General features: G+C 38.1%; 1 long non-coding RNA gene across 1 annotated transcript; it reads left to right on the top strand.

Moving 5' to 3' along the window:
* Positions 1–1,613: 1,613 nt before the first annotated feature.
* On the top strand, positions 1,614–3,583 carry LOC144538315 (uncharacterized). Its single transcript, XR_013504211.1, has 3 exons — positions 1,614–1,704; positions 2,698–2,793; positions 2,994–3,583. It is a non-coding gene; the product is annotated as an uncharacterized LOC144538315 (long non-coding RNA).
* The last annotated feature ends 132 nt before the right edge of the window (positions 3,584–3,715 follow it).

Here is a 3,715-nt window from a genome sequence, read left to right as displayed (position 1 = left end):
GCCAAGTGAAAATGTTCATATGCCTACAAATGAGGGATGCAAAGGAAGAGGTTTATTGGAGCCCAAAATTCACAGAATGGGTCTATAAATGCTGGTTATAATATAAATTCTTTAGGGCTATATTGTGAAAGTTACAATTTAAATCAGTCCATTACTAGCCTGTAACAACATCATTGTTTTAATAATCAAGTCAATCAAGTCAATCAAGCCTTTGTGTTGCTATTGAATGAAAGGATGATTAGCCTGCATGTTGAAAAAAATCAATAGTTCTTCAATGGTAACATTTATTTTTTTGCAAAAAATGTGCCCACAAAATAATGCAAGGGATAAAAATAGATTTATAAAGGCCTACCTACTGTAAAGGCGTATTGTTTTATAAGGCCTATTTATTTATATAAGCAATAGCCCTTTATTTTGATTATTTTCTTTTAGCCTACCTGGAGAATAGCCCACAAAACGCAGACCTTCAAAAAAGTAATTATACCCAAACCAGATCAACAATGTTTCATGTTTATCTATCAACAAAATATTTATCAGAAACATTATAAAATAAGCATTTTTCTAAATGCTTGCAGCGTTGCATGCTGTGTAAGCCAAGTCTCAATACAGTGGGCCTGTCTTGTCAATAGGCAAATTTTAATACAACTTTCAATTGATCTTCTCAGTTGTTAAACAATTGCTTTTGACATCATAAGTCACACTTTTGAAAATAACGAAATCTCGACATAACTAGGACCATATCAATCTCGTCCAAGGAGAAACTGCTTGGCCTAATTGATAAAAAATAAAACCTATGACAAGCTAAATAAATCACTACCCCTATTAGACCAGAGAGCATATTAAAAAAATAAATCAACTTACCAGAAGATTGTTGTGATCCCAATCGAAATGCCTAGGAATTAAATGGCGCAGAGCACTTGCCTGTTTATTATCTAACATGCCAAGAGAATGACCCTCCATAAAAAAAAAAAAAAAAAAAAAAAAAAAAAAAAAAAATCGATCGAGTTCAGAATTTGATAAACAACGTTTGGAAATGATTGACTTTTCGGAGAAAAATATTAAAATGCGAAGTAAGAGGAGAAAAAAGGATTTGCTTGCTATTCAGGGAAGTGGGAGCTTTGCTGAAGGAAACTGGAGATGACACGGTGCGCTGCGAAGCAGGGAGGCGGTGTAGCCGCGGTTTGGGCGCACACAAGCGGGAAACCAGAGGGCTGATGGAGGTGAATATAAAGGCAATTAAACGGATCTATGCCTACAGGATTATGTTGACCAAAGATAACAGTAGGCTGGGCAACTATAAAAGAATATTTAAAGGAAAACCCTTTATAGAAAACTTCATGAGAACAGGCATAATACAAAAATAAACTAGATATTTCGATGTAGACCTATCGAAAACTACCTCATTCTGCATTGAGAGTACTTTTTAAAGCCTATAAAAGAAAATATGATTAATTGTTGCCTATTCATTAATGTTGTGACACACACACACGCTCGCACCGACAGAACATTAACGCTCACATTGAACTACATTTCCCAGAAGCAAAGTCGCTGTAGGCACACGCTGATTGGACAGCGCCATTCTGTCGCCATCTGTTCATACAAACAACCAACAACAGCCTGTTAACAGACTGTTAACAGAACAGAAACATGTGAATACAGAAAATTTTCTGAACTGCTGGGCTCCTTGCGTCTCTCCTCTAACAGGTGAAGACATCACTGCTTTGGTGTAAGTTTTAACGTTTGTTGTGTGATGAAGTTTGTCAGCGTTAGCCACCTGCTAGCTAACTAGCTAAAGTTCCATTACCTGCAGCTAGCGTTGGCTAGCTTGAATCAATTGCATGACAACTGACAGCTACCGTTAATGTTAGCTCGTAGTGTTGGCCTCTGTAGTTGCTGGCTTGCCTTCTTTACCTAAACTGCACAAATAGCAAGCAGAGTTACTACTACTAAGCTAACTTAGTATTATTACCTCTAGCATTGTCTCTGTGTACTTGTGTGCAGGTTGACCTTTACAGTGCCGATTTATGTGCTATCCAGACTTTCGCAGAGTAAACAAATACTTCTTTCCCGTACTACACTTTACTGTGTGTAGGTTGAGCTGACTGCCGGAGGTGTAATGTAACTAATTAGCTACATACAACGTTACTGTAGTTATTTATGTATATTTTGCCTGCACCTTTACTTCGGGTGTGCGTTTACTCTCATCTTCAGTCATTTCTAATTTCATGCTTAAAAGTAGTCTGTGCAGTGAGATATGCCATTTACATACATATATAGCTTTATTGGTGTGATCCAAAAAAGGTTCAAACAATGACCCATGCCATTTAAAGACTAGGGCAAAGTGGGTCAGCGGGTCATTTTTGTTGGGACAATTTGCAGTATGCGCGACCTGTTAATGATATTTGTTTGAAACTGAATAAAGTAGCTGTTACCCTACTTGAGTACTTTTTCTAGACACGAGCTCTGGCATAAGGGAAATAAAGTGTGTGTGTGTGCGTATGTTCACCGTGTACAGTATATATTTCTTGGACTTATGGCGCCATCATGTGTTCATATTTGCTAATTGCACCAGTGAGATGAGTGGGCTGTCAGTTGAAACTATTCCCGCTATGGAAAGGGGTCGTTATCTCCAATCACTACATGTTTTTTTAAATTGCCATGCTAACTCTTGGTTCAAAATTTCCCTGTCTCTCACAGTGTAGGAACAGTTGTGCACATCATAAGATGAATTTCTCTGAGGTCTTCAAGCAGTCCAACCAACTTTGCAAAGTTTCCCCTGATGGGAAATATTTGGTAAGTGTTAAAGTTTGTCTTTTTGTATAATACATGCCACTACTTACATGCTTTTTATGTACTAGAATGAATACATTTAACAGTGATTTAATTGCCTCGGTTAGGTTGCTAATTGCAGGTGGATAATAGTTATGACCCGTGTTAAAGTTGGCTTGGAGTCTTGCTCTTTCTGACGTGTTCTCTCTGTCTTCACCCATCAGGCTACCTGTGTGCAGTACAGGCTGGTAGTGCGAGATGTGAGCACCCTGCAGATCCTGCACCTCTACACCTGCCTGGACCAGATAGTCCACATGGACTGGTCCTCCGACTCCCTCTTCATTCTCTGTGCTATGTACAAGAGAGGACTGGTACAGGTAGGATACTGAGAACGGAACCGTAAAAACTAGGGATGGGAGTGAGTACATGAGTCGTCAAGTGCTGGCAATGTGCTAGTCACATAATAGTTGTGGTGACAGTGAATCTCACTGGGCTAGAGGAAAACTGAATTTGACCTACAAACAGTGTTGTGAGAGCAAAAAAAAAAGATTTTCATTGCTCACTGATATGAATAGAATTGCACAACTGAATTAATGTTTCATATTTATTAAACATACTTTGGGAGAAATCGAAGTCATTCAGTACATGGTTTGCATAATTTGGTATACAGAGTACACAATAAAAGAGCCATGAATTGCATCTGTTTGTAACATCATTCTATTTTTAGAAATGCTGTTTAATTGATGAAATCTTTCAACTTTTAGATTAACTGGCAATGTATTTAGCTGAAATTCCAACCCCTAGTGAAGACATGCACATCGTGTCTCAAAAGGTGCTGGGCTGGGAGGTGGACATGACGTGGTATAATTATTAGCATCAAGCAATTATGTAATGTTTTTGAGAGGATGAAGAGGGAAGTCTTTAAATGTTACATCACTGATAGATG

This window comes from Centroberyx gerrardi, unplaced genomic scaffold (genome assembly GCF_048128805.1).
Source record: "Centroberyx gerrardi isolate f3 unplaced genomic scaffold, fCenGer3.hap1.cur.20231027 Scaffold_108, whole genome shotgun sequence".
Classification (NCBI taxonomy): domain Eukaryota; kingdom Metazoa; phylum Chordata; class Actinopteri; order Beryciformes; family Berycidae; genus Centroberyx; species Centroberyx gerrardi.
The sequence above is the reverse complement of the archived record's forward strand: the minus strand, read 5'-3'. Positions and strand labels throughout refer to the sequence as shown.